Source organism: Leptonychotes weddellii, chromosome 6 (assembly GCF_054177405.1).
Source record: "Leptonychotes weddellii isolate Sample4059 chromosome 6, ASM5417740v2, whole genome shotgun sequence".
NCBI lineage: Eukaryota > Metazoa > Chordata > Mammalia > Carnivora > Phocidae > Leptonychotes > Leptonychotes weddellii.
This window is the reverse complement of record NC_138374.1, coordinates 54,239,415-54,258,624: the sequence shown is the minus strand read 5'-3', so window position 1 is coordinate 54,258,624 and position 19,210 is coordinate 54,239,415.

Below are 19,210 nucleotides of genomic sequence, written 5' to 3'. Positions count from 1 at the left end.
AGATTATAGTATAGAATTATGTATAATTCTCACATTATACCATCTACCATTTCAGTATAGAAAACTACTGCCTAGTGAGGAGACAATGGAGTCTCATGTGAAAGCACAGGGTCTGAGCCAAATTGTCTGCTCTTGATTCCTGGCTCTGCTTCTTACTCACCTGTTGTGGGACTTGGGCAAATCTTTCTCTTTCCTTGAGTTTAAAATTCTGTCTCTAGAAAACAGGTATAATCATACTACCTACTTCATAGGATTGTAGTGAATAATTCAAGGGGTTTGATGCCAAGCTTAGAATACTTCAGAGAATGCCCTCTCCCTCTGTCTCTCTGTCTCTCTCTCAGAAAAAAAAAAAGAGAGAGAGAGAGAGAGAGAATACTGCAGAGAATGAAAAGACTGTGATCTGCATATCCCATGATCTGCTATTTGGAAAAAATGGAGTTCTAGAAGTAGTTTCCCATCCTTCCTTTCTTCCTTCCTCCCTCTCCCCTCTTTTCATTCTTCCCAATTAGACATCACTCTGCCTTCAATATTCATAAATGTAAAAATGTATAGCCCATTTACTGGAGACACTTACATGGAACCCCAGGGAATAGGGCAAATCAGTTAGTTCTCTAGTTTTCCCAGTGGGTTCACTGCAACAAATCCACAGTGGATATTCAAGAGAACTGCTTCCTTGGCACCTCTTTGTTTTTCTTCTTTCTCCTGGTCTCTCATCTCTTAACATCATGACTCACCCCAAAGAGCCCTTCTTTCTCTTAGCCTCTGAGATTCTGCAGCAATTCTTTTCTATATGGTTTCACCTTAAAAATATGTGTAGGCTTGGGAGTGTTGAGAGCTTCACAGCCACTGAATGGGCGTAAAGAAGGTGGGAAAGATGCCCTCCTTGCTCGACCAAGAAAATAATCTACAACAGAAAAAGGATTTCTAATGTTGAGATTTAGTACAATATTATAACTCTAGTTATTTTGAAAAAAAATAAAGTTTCTGTTTTTTCTCTCTCTCTTTCCAAAGTCTTTTACTATTACTTTATTTTTATATCTCCAGATTATCATAGTATGAGTATAAAAAAGGGGTAAAGAGTAATTATCCTATCCTGTTGCTTTTTTGTTTATTTCTGTTTTGTTTTTCACTTCTCTACTTTGCTTTGTTTTTGCCTTTATGGCAAAGGCAGAGAGGAGAAAAATGTTTCTATTGCCTCTAGGCAGGATCGTTGCTCATGGTGAACACGATAGTGAATGTTCAAGGGCAAGGAAATCCATGAGGACTCCCTTCAATGTCTAGTGCTTAGTAGAGAGCACTCAACAAGGTAGGTATTAAATAAAGAATCATTTGACAACTGAATGGAGTTGGCATTAATGGGACATTGATGATAGTGGAAGCATAGTCAGCACCATGGAGCTGAAAGCAGCAATCCAGGCAGCAATGATGACTTCTTTCTGGTCCACTTGGAGCTGCTGAAGCATCTAAGTGTCTACAGTGATGACTAGGACTGTGACCTGGCCAAGACTACCTTAACACTCCCCTCATCTTGACTAAACTTCAGGCAGATTTCTTCCTGACTCCAGACTTTTCTTAGAGCATTTACTTTAGGAAACCCTTTCTCTGCCCCTTTGAAATCTGTGCAAATATTCTCCCAGGTTCTTGCAAGTTTTACAACCCAGGACTGTGTTTCTTAAAAACCTGGAAGCCCCCTCTTGAAATGGAATCATCAAGGAAGATTGCACCTCTATGTGTTACTTTCTGTGGGAGAGTAACAAGGGGCTTGCCTTTTCCCAAGTTGTAAAACTACCTCTTGCCAAGAGGATAAAAGAAAGTTTACTTTTCCTTTAGGTAAGGCCAGTTAGAAAATGTAGATACCCTAGGATACCACGGCTCCTACTCTCACCCCAGCCTAGCTTTTAAAAATTCTTCAGCCTTTTAGTTCTGGGAGCTAGGTATTCAGACTTGGTATATGCTCCCTCTGCTCTCACTGGCAATATATCAGAATAAAATTTGCTTCTGTCTTATCATGTCTGATGCAATTTTTTTTCCTTAACAGGCCCAATCAAGAGAGTGTAATGTGTACAACTGGTCACTTATAAATTTGTGTTCAGGAGCAAAAGCAGGCGAGCAAAGCATTTGAAGCTGCTCCAGACATAAACAGCATACAGCAGAGTGTTACCCACACACATTATAACTGGTAGAAAAAAGATATCCAGATAAGCAGGATTTATTCAGTTAAAATACATGTGGGATAAAAAGAACCAGATGTCCTGACAGCGCACATATGCATGTATTTACAAAAGCCTGAGGTAATTGGAGCTGGCTACTTAGAAGAGACTCCTGGCTCTGAGCCCTCCAAACTGCAGAATAATTTAGAACTCTTAATGGAAAATATATTGGGTAGCATTTTATTCACATCCTTGGCTTGCTTTTAACTAAACAGGAAATCTCCACCTTTAATTCTATATATTAAACCCTCACAACAAAATCTAGTAGGGCCTTCTGACCTGCTTGCCTTGTGTTCTCTTCACTTCTTTAAGCCCTGGCATTTTTGTCTCCTGTTCTATGGAGACTGCATTGCAAAATTTTATTTTTCCTCTTGTGTCATTCACCGCACTCCCCCACTCACTCCTTGGTCTTCAGTTATTTCCTTTTTCCAATAAAAACAGTCTCTGCAGTATTTTCTTTTGTTCCTGCAATTTCTGGGACAACCATAGAATTAACTAACTTGGAAAGGAAAGAGACAGAGGAGAGAAAGGAAGAGTGAGTGTGAGGCTAGAGTTATAAATTGACCTAAGCTTCGGATCATGAAAGAAGGGGGTGAGGCAAATGGGGGAGACCCAGGCACAGACCAGCACCTGTGAGCAAAGGCATAGGGACAGACAAGGAGATCGCTACTTCTGGAAGATGGCAGAGGCATAGTAAGGTCAGCTACCATCAACGGGTCCCATGAAGATTATAAATATTTAAACAAATTTATTCAAACTATACCTTCTGCACTCAATGAAAATATAAGGCTTCCATTTTTGTTTTGGACTAATCAACTCTTTGCCTCAAGTCTTCACAAGATGACTAAAGGGAGTGGGGATTCAATCTTCAGTATTACCATGTTCAAAATTGGTAATTGAAATAATATCTTGTATTTAATATTCAGTCAGAAATTGGGAAAAAAATCCTAGTCTTGCAGGAATTTAACTTCCTAATGCCTTCTTGGCTTCTCTGCAGGATGGCATCTGAGTATAGGGAGGATGAGGAGAGCGTTTTTGCATTTAAAATGGAGGCTAAGACTCTTAAGAGTTTGTGGTTGACAAAGCTGGTTTCCAAAGTAGGACTGAGGTGACGATCTTTGCCCCCATTGAAGAGTATGGCTTTATAACCGTCATGTGTGGAATCTTGTAGGTAGCTCAGAGCTCAGAATTGCTTCCTGACTAATAGTGCTCACCTCTGTTCCCGCTCACTGAATAATTCAACTTTCATTTGGTATCCAAATAAGTATGAAAAATATTGCTTAATTTGGTGTTTTGTGTTCAGGACTTTGCCGGATACCATGACATCAGTGAAAAGGTGTTTCTACAGATGTAATAAGCTTCAGGAGGGATAGTTGTTTCTTTTTTTTTTTTTTTTTAAGAGTTTTTTTTTTTTTTAAAGATTTTATTTATTTATTTGACAGAGAGATACACAGCGAGAGAGGGAACACAAGCAGGGGGAGTGGGAGAGGGAGAAGCAGGCTTCCCGCCGAGCAGGGAGCCCGATGTGGGACTCCATCCCAGGACCCTGGGATCATGACCTGAGCCGAAGGCAGACGCTTAACGACTGAGCCACCCAGGCGCCGTGAAACAAATTTGATTTACGTGTATGCCTCTGAGTTTGCAAAAGAGACAATGTTACAAAGACTTAATTAGAAGCTTTAGGTGTAGATATTTTTTGCAGCCAGATTGCATAGCTTCTCCATTTTTGAGCTGTCTTTCGGTAAGGGATTAACACTCTGATCATTTCCCTCACCTGTAAAATGAGTATAATTCTAGTACCGATCACATAAGATTGTAATGGAGATTAAGTACATTTTGTAGAGTATTTAGTGCCTGTCACATTGTAAGTGATGATTGGTAGCTACCAAGTCTTTATCATCATTATCACTGTTATTGTTGTTATCTTTATTATTATGTCTCAACTATTAGTTGAAGGACAAAGAAGTCAGGAGGATTTTCCTGGTACACTTTTCCATGTATGCAGAGAAGTCACCTATGACCAGAATGCTGAAATAGTTAAACTGAGCTTTTGAAGACAAGTAGGCATTTGTTCAGAATTCTCAGTTTAAAAGACTCCTTTGCTCGTATTCAGGTACCATCCTTAGTCTATTAATACCTGTCCTCATGAAGAGATAGAGAATTCAAGGTAACCAGTAGTGGACTTGGAATAAGAAGTTGTAAATCTGGACTGATCCCGCTTTCTGTTAATTGAACATTTTCTGGAACTTTCACTAACCTATTTCTCCCAGTAAAATGACTGCCTTGCCTGCTACACAATTTTGATAGGATCAAATGAGATAATATATGATTATATACTGTAGACTATAAAGTCTTATGAGGATTGTCAGCATTCATTTAAAAATCATTCACAAAGTGCTAACTTTATTAAACATTGAGGGTTCTTTTTATGACTTTTTTTCTTCCGCACATTTCTAAATTGTTAATCCTGACTATTTACTTCTGCTGAGAGTTGGCAGTAAAAGTTTAAAGAGAAAAGACCCTGAATTCTTAAAGGCCATGGATACATTTTTATTAAGCAAAAGGAGAAATTTTTTGTGGGAATTTTTCAGCAAGCTTTATGAAGCACAGAAAACGGCTTTTAAATCAGTTTTTTTCATCCTCACTCTCAAATCTGGAATACACAGAAACACAAACAGACAAAATAGGTTCTTTAGAGCTTGCTCTGTCCTATGGGGGAGAACAAATTTGTTCTGGTTTGTTTGTACTTTCCTGGAAATCTGCATATAATAAATGTTTTAATAGTGTACCAAAGGATTCCAAGAGCCTGTTACAATAACAATGCTGGTAAACTAATTTTTGCTTGTTTCTCTTTCATGGGTATGATTTATTTGGAATCTTAAGTTGTTGTTGCTTTAAGAATGAATTTTCTCTTGCATTATATCTTTAACATAAAATAAAGAAGAACATATATTCAACGTGTACTGCATAGTCATGTTTCTGTTACAGGGATCAGACTCCAAGACTATGCATTTTAAGATTGTGCACACATGGCTATTATGTGGCATTTGAAATAGATAGCTCAGTAGTTTTAAAGCTCTGTAATTCTCAGGACTACATGCTTCCCATATACAATTTTGTCATCTGCAGTATCCTGGTGAGAATCTCTATATCCAAATACTGCAGTAAGAATAGGAGTTACAGCAATAAACAGATGCTACACACTTCTTTTCATTTATCAGAAAATAGACACACATTATGAAGATTTTAATTTTCCAGATTTCAATAAAATATTTTTACAATGTAACATTATCCATTATCAAATAGAACATAAAAGTAGTTTTAAAAATTAAATAGTTTTACAGAGTTTATTAAAAAAATAAAACCCAGCAGTTCTCTCTTCCCCACCCTCTCCCATTCTAGTCCTTGATTTCCTCTCCACAGAAGTAGGCACCCTCAGCTAATTTAGCTCTAGTTTACTGCTAATTTAGTTCTTCTATTTGTCCTCTTTCTTATATAACACACTTTCACTGGTGAATTTTTATTCAAGTGTCGATATCATTGACTAATTTTGTATTTTATGTTTTAAATACACTGTTTGCTGTTACTCAGATTTTTATTTTAAAATACATACCTAAAGACCCCTAGGTGGCTCAGTTGGTTAAGCATCTGCCTTCGGCTCAGGTCATGATCCCAGGGTCCCGGGATCGAGCCCCACGTTGGGCTCCCTGTTCAGCGGGGAGTCTGCTTCTCCCTCTGCTGCTCCCCCTGCTTGTGCTCTCTCCCCTCTCTCTCTTTCTATGACAAATAAATAAATAAAATCTTAAAAAATAAAATAAACTACATACCTAAATTATTTTAAGGTTATGCCATATGTCACTAGATATTTCTTATTTTTTTCATTATTAGAGTTTGTTTTTCTTATTCTGAATTGGCTCTGCTTATTTCTAATTCCATTTTTTGTTGTTGTTTTTGTCTGTATTTCATGCCAGTTTTTTCTTAAGTATCTGGCAATCTTTAGTTGTCTAATATATTAAAAATGAAGCACTGTAAAGCTGATTGGAAACTCTTAGTATATGGAAAGAATTTCTCAGTAGCAGGTGGCACTTTAATTTGAAAAATCTTTCATGAAATTGTCAAAAGATGTCTGATTTTCAAAATCTGTAGACTCTTTTTCCCGTGGACTAGGAAATTCCTCTGAGAGAATTCTCCAATCTCCTGCTTGAGAGAAAGAATCTTGCCAACATCCTGAGAGCAAAATCAGGAAGGGGCTGTGAGTCTTGAGCGTTGGAATTTAGTCCTTCAATTAATCCCCCTGTTTCAGTGCTGCTTCCATGCCCTAGTAGTACCTCTTGTCCCTGGACTCCGTTTCTTGGGTTCAGTAACTCTAGAGAGTAAGCTGCCAGTCTTTTGCTGGACGGGGCTATTTCTTTGCTATGTAGATTGACGGAAAAGGATCTGTTAGGTTAAGTGCTTTCAGTTCCATTGGCACTTTCAGAGCTGTTTGGTATTTGTTATTATTGGAACTGGCTGGGGTTCTGCAGGTAAGCCATCTTATGACCGGAGTGTTCTCCATTATCAGTTTTGGTTTCCTATTTTTTGATTTTGCTAAGTCACTTAACACCTTTTCATCTGCTTTTTAGTTTTAATAATGCTGCTGTTGTTGTTTCTCCTTTTCTCTTTACATGGGGTATATTTCCTTTGAAAACCTCTTCATCATCATTTAGAGTTTGGAAGGAAACAGAGGTAAATGTTTTTAATATATCATGTTTCAACAGAAGTTCACAAAGTCCTGGGATCTAAGCATGATCATTCAGGAACACTATGGAAGAAAGAAACTTTCAAAAACCTTAAAACTTACAAAGCAGAACTTTTCATTGTTGTTTCCATTTAAAACAATCAAATCACCATTCAATCTACCTTATTTTGGTCTCTAAGTCTTAATACTTTGGAAAAAAACTTTAGCCATATCACCAGTAGCCAATGAATCATTATTTTTTACTGTCTTCATTTAAAAAGCATCCTGCCCTAAGACATGAACAGACATTTCTGCAAAGAAGACATCCAAATGGCCAACAGACACATGAATAAGTGCTCAACATCACTCGGCATCAGGGAAATACAAATCAAAACCTCAATGAGAGGCTAGTCAGAATGGCTAAAATTAACAAGTCAGGAAATGACAGATGTTGGCGAGGATGTGGAGAAAGGGGAACCTTCCTACACTGTTGGTGGGAGTGCAAATTGGTGCACTCTGGAAAACAGTATGGAGATTCCTCAAAAAGTTGAAGATAGAGCTACCATATGATCCAGCAATTGCACTATTGGGTATTTACCCCAAAGATACAAATGTAGGGATCCAAAGGGGCACGTGCACCCCGATGTTTATAGCATCAATGTCCACAATAGCAAACTATGGAAAGAGCCTAGATGTCCATCAACAGATGAATGGATAGAGAAGATGTGGTATATATATATACAATGCAATATTATGCAGCTATCAAAAAATGAAATTTTGCCATTTGCAACAACGTGGATGGAACTAGAAGGTATTATGCTAAGCAAAATAAGTCAATCAGAGAAAGACAATTATCATATGATCTCACTGATGTGAGGAATTTGAGAAACAAGACAGAGGATTATGTGGGAAGGGAGGGGAAAATGAAACAAGACAAAACCAGATAGGGAGACAAATCATTAGAGACTCTTAATCTCAGAAAACAAACTGAGGGTTGCTGGAGTGGTGGGGTGTGGGAGGGATGGGGTGGCTGGGTGATAGACATTGGGGAGGGTATGTGCTATGGTGAGCGCTATGAATTGTGTAAGACTGATGAATCACAAACTTGAACCCCTGAAACAAATAATACATTATATGTTAATTAAAAAAGTATTCTGCCCTTTCTATTCACACACCAAAATCTTTTATATAATCCAAGTTATGATACTAATTATCAAGTTATTTTTATGAACTCAGAGTATCCTCTGTTTACCTACTTTGATGTTTTAAGGGATTGCCATTGCTCCTCAAACTGATTCACCTGTGCTCTGTTTTTTCCTTTCCTAGACTATAAAACTAGTAATCCATTATTGAACATAAAGTAAAAACTGTGAATACTTGTCTATTAATTTTAAAAACCTCTGGTTAATCCAACAGACAGACTCAAATAAAAACTTGTATAGGAAATTTTTCTACTCCTAGACTAGATGACCGGTGCTAAAGTCGAAGGAAGAGGTGGAAAGGAGAGAAAGAGGAAGGAAAAATCAAATTAGAGAGGAAAGTTTGAGACCAGCAAGCCAAGAGCCTCTGTGGAGTCCATCTTGTTGCTGCCTGCTGAGAACAGCCCATGGAGTACAACCAAAGGACCATCAGCCCGCAGTGACACTGATCTGTGGGGCATGACAACCCCACTTCAGTGGCTTATGACACTCATGAGACTCGGGGAACTGAGATCAGGACAATGACCAAAGCATTGTAAATGGATCACTCTAGTAAAGGCTCTATTAAGAATTAAATTCACCCTCCTTTCTGGGGATAAGGGGAAAATATGGTGGCTACTTTCTTCCAGTGACAGATCCCCAAAGTATGGCTCATGAATTTTTACATCAGAATCATGTAGTGTAGTCTAGATTGTTAAAATACATGCCCCAGCACCACCTCAGCAGCATCCCCAGTGGTGGGGCAGAAGGACCTGCCTTCTAAAGAATTACCCTAGATTAGCGTTATGTTCTCTAAAGTTTTAAAGCCTCTGCTATGATTATTTCTATTTTGAATTATATTCAGGAGGAAGAGTCTTACTTACATTAATTATATTAATTAATGAAGAAATTTAAATGTTTCTGTTTGCTCTTTGGTAGATTTTGTCCTACATTTGCATTAGGGCCTTCATTATTTGGTCTAAACTTTAATCCCCTATAAATGACCTTTAACAATAAATCTATTATCTACTCATCTATTCACCCATCCATCTGTCCATCTATTCATCCATCTATCCATCTCTCTCATTAATTTGTTCATTCATGAATTTTACAGGCATTTACTGATCAAAATAATGTAATAAACATTTTAGTAGATGGTGACCACAAAAAGAGGAATATAATAAATCTAATATAAAAGATAGGACCAGAGTTTAAATGATACATACCTAGGTATGAATCCTAGATACGTAATTCATAAGCTGTAAATTTAGACAATTAATTTAATTTCTATATGTTTATATCCTTGACTTCAATAGAAAAATGATTTCTGCTTTGCAGGGTAACTGTGAATAGTAAGTCATACAGTTAATATAAACTATGGCATATAATGTATAATACATAATGATAAGTCTTGCTAGTTACTGTATTATTATTATAATCATTATAAGCATTATCTTTGTACACCTTGTATAATCTCCCTCTGCAGAACTACACTGTGGCTGAGGATTTAAGCCCAAGGCAACCTGAAGGCTTTTCCCTGACAGGGATTTGTTCTAATTGTGCAGCGTAGAGCTTGAGAGTAACTTCAGGAAGGAACACACTATTACATTTTTACTTCAGTGATGAAGTGGACCTTCAAGAATTAGTTTACAGACTCCAAGCAGTAAAATAAGAAGGGTGAGGTAAACTGTGAAGCTAACAACAATGGAAAATAAGGGTATTGGTGGATGACAGGATTCACAATGTTGAAGATTAAAGAAATTCTCTGAGCCTAAGTTCAGTACTGGTCATAATTTGTGTGTGGTGCCATCAATTCGGTATAGAAAGGAGTAGCAATGAAAAGAACACATTCTGCCATGTTAGTCCAGTGAAAAGAAAACCCAGGAAGATGAATAAGTAATGCATCACATAAAAATGTGATGATGGAAGAACATATGAAGTCTGATGAAACTACAGCAAAGTTAAATTTAAAGATTAAATAAATAAATAAATAAATAAATAAATAAATATTGCAGATAAAATACCTATTGTAGAAATGTTAGCAAACTCAGGCCCACTCAGTATTTTCAAGACTCAGAGAAAAGTACTAACTGAGTTTTCACACCACTTCTCTAAATATTTAAAAGTTATAAATTAAGGTAACAAAGTTTTATACTAAACATCCTTTGATTCCTACTGTCAAAAACATGGACCTTTTTAACAATATAAAGGCAGGTGTACATTTAAACTATTTCATCTTCAGTGAGTTTCCTATAGGAACTTGGTGGTACAGAAATAAAAACCCCTGAGCCCCCAATTCCAGAAACCCTTTTTTTTTTTTTTTTACTACCCCAGGCTTTATGTAGCATAGCAAGGACCTACAGATATTTCAGACTGCACTGTTCAATGTCCATCCACCATCCTTATCCCCAAAAAGCCATTCATTGGCCACCCTCCTTGCATTAGCTTGTACACACTGTTGGGTCAAGACCTTAGGGCACGGGATTCTGGATTTCTGGGCACACTGGACAGGCTGTAGAAGTGAGGACATGGCCACATCCAGAGTAGGGCTCTGTAAAACATGGGGCCTAGGGCAGGGGACCCTCCTCCTTGAGCCTCAGGTCATTTTAAACAAATGTTCCACAGAAAACTTAAAGATTGATGAAGTGCATACAGACCAGAAGAATAGACAAGAGCTGACGTAGAAGACAAAGATTTTTCTGAAGAGATATAACAGCATGAGCAGAGGCACGAAGATGAAAAAGAAAATGGTTTATGTGGAAAGAGTTAACCTGACAAGTGTCACAGGGAAAGCTGCCTACTCCACACCAGACTTTGTATATAGCCAGTGCCCTGCCGTCTCAGGAGAGAAGTGAAATCAAGCATCCCAACCCCAATGCATGTCTACATTCCTAGTCTCACACTCCATTTAGAGCCTCCTTATGTGAGGGCAGGGATCCAAATGGTGGGCCTTGGCTAAGATCTCTGCTTACTCCTTACAGGAGAGAGCTAAGTAGCTTGAAAATGTTTTCCTCACTCTGGCTCAATTCTCAGTACCATCCAACACCTAGCCCTTCCCCCTTAACCTCCTGCAGCCTCTGGGTCCTTAAAATGGCAGGAACCTCTGTTTGGGACTTCCTGGTTCCCCGGACAGTGTTCTCAGTGGGATGATCCTTCTGTCTCTGCCCCCACCCTTAGCCTTGTCCCAGCTCCCACTTTTTGTCCCAGCTCTTACCTCTGGCTTTCACCCAGTGACATGACTAGGGAAAATGTTCTTGTAGGGATTCTTCTGTCTCCTAGGACTGGTGACCGTCCTCTTTACCTCCACCCAATCCTTGTCTCTGTTTGGTAAGAAAGCAGTTTTATGTTACAACATTTTTAAGAGGAATTTTCTTCTATGTGTTGAGAAGTGTTATGTATAAGAAGGAACAGAGCCTAAAGAAACCTCAAGGATTACTGAGTCAACACTTCCAGCAACAGTCACTGTGACTCACACCCTGCTTTATAAAAAAGGCTTTTGGAGAAAACTCATACAAATGTCATCTAATGTTCAGGAGGAAATTCAGCAACCAAATGCCATTTTCATTTAAGTGTTAATGTAAAAGTAAGCACAATTGGGACTGCAGAAATTAACTGATGATTATCTTTGTAAAATAAAAATAAATAAAAAAGGATTTGTTCCACTGTAGAAAGATTAAAATTTTCATTTTGAGATAATCTTGTATTGTTCATGGATAAGTCTGCTCTTGTCATTTTTTCTGAGTATAAACTATAATGAAAAGTAAAGGCCCTGATTTAAACACAAGTTTTCTTCTGCCAGGATTATTTTATGCTTATTAAAAGTTCCTGTTAATAAATAAGTGCCAAAATTGTCATATTCTCGTTTATGCTTTATTTCTCTGGCTTCCCATCTGCTCTGGTTTCTGCAGTTTGGTGGTATAATCAGTTTTCCCTTAACTCACAACCCTGCTGTTCTGCCTCTGTCCTAGGACCAGCAATATACATTGTACCATAAATGAGTATGGCCTGAGCTCATATCAAGTTGAGGCAGGGGGAAGGGGAGATATTCATAGGTCTATCCAGAAAACAGAAGCATAACAGCCTTAATTCTGGAATTCTGGACCTCTTGGTTCCAACTTGGCTGACTCAGAGATTTAGACAAAAGTTATACACACAAGATCCAGGTGCCAGGGGATATGGTATATGGACATAACTGGGTTTTCAAGGCCAATCTCTGAGTGAAAATCAGGGAAAGAAACAGGATGCCAAATAAATGGACCAGGCATATGGAATAGGGAGAAGGAAGGTTTACAGACAGTTACAGAGGTGGCTCAGGGTCTGCTGGGTTTATAATCCTAAATCAGCCTCAGATGGAACCTATAGATTAGATAGGAGAGCTAAAATATAACCAAGCTTGGTTCTATTTGGAGCAGTGATCACAAATCCAAATGCCTAAGGAAGACAGATATATGAATGAATGAGGCAGATCCTATGTAAGAACATTATCATCACATTGGGTAATTGGTGAAAACTGGCAAAAGAAAGAGTACTTAACATTGTCTAGTGAGAACAGCTGTTACTCAGATGGTGGTAAATATTGCTATTTGGAAATAAGGCCAATATTGCCATCTATAGATTTATGAGGAGCTGCAAATCTGCAATTTAGGTGAAATCTCCCATTAAAAATGTTGGCAGAAATTAAGAAAGGGAAACCAATACTCTATTCAGAGTAACAAAACAAAGTCTGCCCTTGGATGCAGACTACCAGTTTGAGAGATCTATGTAGATAATAAGAAAAGCTGAGTTGACAAAATTTCATCCTGACCAACTTGGAAAATCTCTGTGGGCATTGGCCTAATAAAGGCTCAGTAATGTTGAAAGTTATTAAACTCTGTTATCAGAGTAAAATGGCTTTCCCCTATTCCAGTAGCTTCTGTGTGGACAGAATCTCTCTCTCTCTTCTTTTTTTAAGACTTTTATTTATTTATTTGAGAGAAAGAATGAGAGAGAGAGCACATGAGGGGGGGCAGGGTCAGAGGGAGAAGCAGACTCCCTGCTGAGCAAGGAGCCCGATGATGCAGGACTCGATCCTGGGACTCCAGGATCATGACCTGAGCCGAAGGCAGTCGCTTAACCAACTGAGCCACCCAGGTGCCCTGGACAGAATCTCTTAAATGCACTCTTGGCTTCTATCTGTGCCATTACTCACTTTGCCCCGAAGGGTTGGAAAGTGACACTTGGTTAGTAAGGGACCAAGAATATGGTATGTGCACCACCCTGATCTTCCTTTCTTTCTCTTGAGGTTAAACTGCACACAGGGCAAATTTAGTTGCCACTGTTCCTCCAGATATTTCTCAATCACTGAGAAAATTGCTGCCCCAGATTAGTATGGCTTGACCCAAGCAATTAAAGAGTTGGCCCAATTTGGGGATACCGTTTAGGCAAGTCTACTTGTCCATTGTACCCAGAATAACACTGCACCTTGAACGTTCTACAAGTTAGATTTTTGCTTTCATTTGCTACTCCTTCATTTTACTTCTCAAAAAATCATGTAGAGAAGAGACATGCTATCCATCAGCTGGTTTGTGAAGGACCTCAATGAATTTGTGCCAATTTTGTTTTAACACCAAATAGTGTTTTATTTGAATATCTATTAACATATCATAGAAAACTATTTTGAAAGTATTGCTCTTGTTCAACATTATTTTGTACATACAAAAATCTAGAGGCCAGTATACTGATCTGCATAAGCATACCATAAATTATTGTCAAGTCTATGGTCAAAAGTAAAATAAACTTCTATGTTCCCATCCGATACGTAAAGAGATTGGACATCATTCCTCCTTTCTTTACAACAGGAAAAGTTAAATAATTTGTAAAATCACAACTCTTCATATAGATCCATCAAAGAACTGAGATTAGAGAGTAAGGTTATCAGGAGCCAGAGCCAAGAAGCAGGAGCTTACCTCTGAGGACAATTCCAGTAGAAATACTTAAATTGTGATTGAGGAATTGCTCAGTGTGGGCAAGCTTGAGTTACATCCTCCAGGGGCCCCAATCTTAGGTAGACCCCCACACTTTCATGGATTTTACCTCCAGGGACCCAAGCAAATTCTCAGGGTAAAGATTAGTAAAAAATACCTTCACGTTTCCAGCACAGGGAGGTGGAAAGTAGCCTCCCTGTTTTACTAAGAACATTCTGTTCTTCTTAGCAAAAGCCTGCCCTGAAAGGAAATTCTTTTGTGAGACTCTAATTGACTTGAGTTTTATTAGAGCAAAAAGCCATTCGATAGAGAAAGGGTAGTTTTCTCAACAAATGGTATAAGAACAACTGAACATCCAATGGGGGGGAGAATTTAGACAATTTTCACAAAAATTAACTTAAATGGATCATAGACCTTAATGTAAAATGCAAAAATATACAACTTCAAGAAGATAACAGGAGTTTAGTGAGGAATTTTTAGATGCAACACCAAAATCAGTGTGAAAAAGAATGCTGAGAAGTTGGACTCCATTAAAATTAAAAATTGCTTTGCAAAAGAAATTGTTATGAGAATGAAAAGACAGGCAATGGACAGAAAGAATGTATTTGCAAAACACAAAGACTTGTATCAAAAATATACCAAGAACACTTAAAACTCAATAATAACAAAACAACCCAATTTTAAAAATGGGCAAAAGATCTGAATATACACCTTGCCAAAGAAAATATACAGATGGCAAATAAGTGTATGAAAAGATGTTCAACATCATATGGTATTAGAGAATTGCAAACTCCCTAATTTCCGTTTTTTTTTTTTGTTTTGTTTTGGTTTTTTACTGGCATCGAATTGCTCTCTTACAATAGCATTAACATGAATAGCTTACACAACACTTCCAAACAATAATGAAATGCTGGCCTTTCACAGAATGACTGTGAGACTTATATTCATTTTCAGATAATAAATAAACAAATATGAAGCATTGCAATGGGCAATAATTTCTACTCAAGGGGTTTTTAACTATCTCGCATATAGTAGAAGCAAAATCAAAATTACTCACTTGAATTAAGGTACATTTCTCAGTCTTTGAGAGAATCATGGATATATTGAAATCTTTCCTTAAGTTTCCATCTTACTTAGGCCACATTCTAATCTTATAACCTATTTTTTAAGCTTTGTTATGGGCCAGGCACCCTGCTAAGTATTTTATAAGCATTACCTTATTTTATCTTCAAAATATATCATCAGGTAGGTGTAATTGTTCCTATTTTCCTGATTGGGAGACAGGATCATGTGTATTAATCCAAGATCATATAGAAAGAGATAAATGTCTAATGGGAAGTCAGATCTTCATAAGACCAAAATCCATATTCATAACCAGTATGCTCCACTGTCTCTTCGTCACTATGCCACCTTAATTACAGTACATCATATTATACCTAATGGAATTTCCATTGCTGAATGGTGAGGCTTCCTATTAAGGAAAATTAAGAAAGAGAGAGGTAGGGAACTGATGGTTGAATATGGAAAAATAATGAGGGATGATATTATTTTTCCATGGAAATTAGAGCAGATAAAGAAAAAAAAACAAGGAAAAAAATAAACCTAGATTGTTAGCACTCTCTTCCTAAATCTGTTTGGTAAAGACATGCATACATCTGTGCTGATGATGCTGTCTGGAGTCGGGTGGCAAAAGTAAGCATTTATTGTCATAAAACCCATTGGGTTTTAAATGTTCACTTTTTGACCATTTGAAAATGGACCAGTCTGAAAAATATTTCCTCTTAGTGTATATTTTGCCTTCAACAAATATTGATTTACAAGTATTTTGTTGCAATTACAAGAGGGATTCTGAAACTTTGATATTAAGAATGAGAAAAAGAATCATATTGGATATGCTATGCTAAATAAAAAGCTGAAAACCTCATTTCTTAGTGTGTTCAACTTAAAGCTAAACTTAATTCTCTTAGTATGATATTCTTATTTTTTTATTTTTGTGTAAAATAAAATTGTAATAGCTTTCTTAAAGTCACCGTTAATCTGATTTCCTCTTTATCCATAAGAGTTAAGGCTTCAATCCAAAATATTTCCACAAATGCAATAAACCCAACAAGAAAGGAATTACAACTGTGAAACATTAGAGTGACAGGTTATTAGACATCATAGCTGATCCATGAGGGCCTTCTGTGATATTGACAAACTGTGTAATCGTTCCAGAGAAAATGGCCAGGGACCACTTTTTTGAGTCAGTGATTTGCTCTTCCCAGTTTTCCTGTGCTCTCATTCAAAGCCAGAATTCCCATGCAAGACTGTTGCTTTACTCCTTCCTGGGTGCTTTGTACCCTCAGGATGTTCTCTACCTATCTGCACCCACCTCCTCAGCCTGCTTCTCTTACCCTAACCCCCTTTCCTCTGTCAGATCCATCAAATATGTCCATTCTGTTTCTCTTCCCCTAGAATCCTGTTATAGAGTTAAAGTAATTTTTACAAAGATATTAATACCGGCTTATTATTTCCATAAGCACCAATTGCATTTAACACAATTTACATTTTATAAATACTTTTAAGTCTTAAATCCTAGAAAATGCCTTTCCCCAAGATTATGGGGTTTGAGGCTAGAATTTGGGGTATGTCAGTTTGAAAAAAATCTATGCACTGGGAACATGAAGCAAAGATAGGATATAGGCATTCACTGAGAGATAATGAAGATCTCCTTTCCAGAGAGATTAGAAAACCATAATTAGGGGCGTCTGGGTGGCTCAGTCGTTAAGCGTCTGCCTTCGGCTCAGGTGATGGTCCCAGGGTCCTGGGATCGAGCCTCACATCGGGCTCCCTGCTCGGCGGGAAGCCTGCTTCTCCCTCTCCCACTCCTCCTGCTTGTGTTCCCTCTCTCTCTGTGTCTCTCTATATCAAATAAATAAATAAAATCTTTAAAAAAAAAACATAATTAAAAGGTGCAGTAAAATATGGGATTTCTGGTCTTAGGTGTTATGAATATAGTAAAACCACCCAATTAATCAATTATCATATCTTATTTCTTTTACTGCCCTTCCCACTTTCTGAAATTATTTATTTAACATTATTTACCATTAATGTGGTTTCTCCAACTGAAAGGCAAGCTCAGTGAAAACCAGGACATTATCTATCTTGCTGGTTACTTTATGCCCATCACTAAGAACGAAGTTTAACACATCTGAGGTACTTAATATGCATTAGTTGAAACATTTAATGAATAGTATTTATAAAGGAAAAAAAGGGGAGAGAAAGCGCCAGGCAAAATTCTAACAAAACTTAACACTATACATATTGCCTAAATCATAATCCTTACCTTAGTCTGACAACCAAGCCCTCACAACCACATATCAAAATATTTTTCCAATTTGATGAAGGCCTTCTATACTTTAGCCATTTCAACTAGTCACTATTAATTAACAGTTCCCTCCTTCTGTTTGCTGATGCTATCCCTCCTCTCTAGTATTACTTCACGGATTTTTTTCTCTTCAAAAAAATGTACCTATTCTTAAGTGCCCGTCTTAAGTATACTGCCTGAGTAAAGGTCATCTCACTAGCTAATATTACTCTATCACTCCCTTGGGTTTCCATAACATACTTATTTCCTTCACTGTACTTTTTCCATTCCATCTTGTTTACAAATCTGTGCCCATACCAAATAGACTCTTGCAGGCAAGAACATGGCCATACCACTCAAATTCTTTCTGAACGAAAAATGGGTAATAAGCGATTCTTATTCATCTTTACACTTCACTTCCATATTCTTAGCATAATGAAAAACCTCAGTAAATGTTAATTGATTTAAATGATTTAAGTCTAGACATTTGAAAAAAATTCTTATACTCTTACAAAAAGCAACAGAGTGTGTGTAGTCATAAGTTACAAATAACCAAGAGTCTGGAGTTTTTCAGAGTAAATTATCCATCAATCTCCATTTCTATTGAGCATATCTCATTTCCACTTTTCCCTTTTCTCTTTCCCTGGTGTTTGCTTTTCAAACTATTTCAAATGCCACAGTCTTGGGACAAAGGGATTGAATGCTCTCTAATTGAATAATATAATGGGCACCTTGAAAAGCAGAATGCCATTTGTCCCACCAGAATTGAGATCTTTTGAGTAGGCAAATGGCTAATGGCATTTTTAAATGACCATTGCTATTTTGTGGCCTTTTTGTTTTTCAGCATTGAGATAGCTGTCTCACTTAATTTTAGCTCATGCAATCTGCAATTTGTAGTTAATTTATTAGTGAGGGATTTAGTTGTAAGGAAATTAAATGTTGAATGTTCAGTTTGGGACAATCTAATAGAGCTTATCTATTGTGGTTGCTTCTTAATAAAGATATTAGACTTGATAGTTCCCTTCAGCTATCTTTGTTAAGTATCATCTAACAGAAAGACCTTTCACTAGTATTTTAAAGTTTTTATGTTTTCTTTGTTGTGTTTGGAAAGTGTTTGAAACATTCTAACTAGTCTAGGAATAGCAGTCACTGACTTGTCTTGCTCCACAGGTATGGTTTCATCCCCCTTTCAACTAATCTTAAATTTCTTAAGTTATTAAGTCCTCTTCCTTAATAAAATTTGATTTTTCAAGCATTCAAATATGAACTGTTATCATATAAGGACTTTCAGGTAGCTGAAAACAATGATGACAGCTTGTTTTTGCCTCTAAATATTTTCTCCAAAAATGGAGAAAACCAGGAAAGAAAAATATAACACTACAGAGAAGGATGAGAATGACTTCAAGACAAAAAAAAAAAAAATGTCAAAACACCAAATTACCTGAAAGTAAAAATAGAAAAAAAATGCCTATTTATGGCATTTCTAATATTTCCCTTTACCCCATGCTAACAAAGCAAAACCAGTTGTAGCTTCTGGAGGAGAGAAAAAAAAATGAAAAAGGAATTAGAAGCATCTTTTGGCACTTGGAGTGGTTAAGGGAAAAGAGAAGCCATGCAGGAAAATTTATGGTTCTGAAAGACAAAAAAGAACTAAACATTCAGGAGACACAACTTCTCTAGCCACCATAAAAACTAATAAACAAACAAAAAATTCACTAAAGTACCTTGATTTTGCTACATTTACAGAGAAGAGAGTCATGACTTAGGTATTTTGAAAGACCCACTACCCCCACAAG